Here is a 245-nt window from a genome sequence, read left to right on the forward strand (position 1 = left end):
AAATGGTTGGGATTGGTCCGACAGCACCCCATTTCAATCTCTCCGTCGAAATTTCGCGCTGCCGGTCCATTTCAAGTGAGTCACGCCTGTTTTTCTTGGACTGGTTCTCCTGCGAGGTAGGCAGCCCATCGTACGCTGCCCGCCAGATTCTAAAGACCTCCTCTTAAAACTCAAGTGTGTCTGGACAGGGGTGGTTTCTTGCAGAAACAAAAGTAGTTTTGTGGTTCCCTGGTTCACCCCTGTCG

The sequence above is a fragment of the Frankliniella occidentalis genome, unplaced genomic scaffold (genome assembly GCF_000697945.3).
Source record: "Frankliniella occidentalis isolate FOCC.00 unplaced genomic scaffold, Focc_3.1 Scaffold40, whole genome shotgun sequence".
NCBI classification, from domain to species: Eukaryota; Metazoa; Arthropoda; class Insecta; order Thysanoptera; family Thripidae; genus Frankliniella; species Frankliniella occidentalis.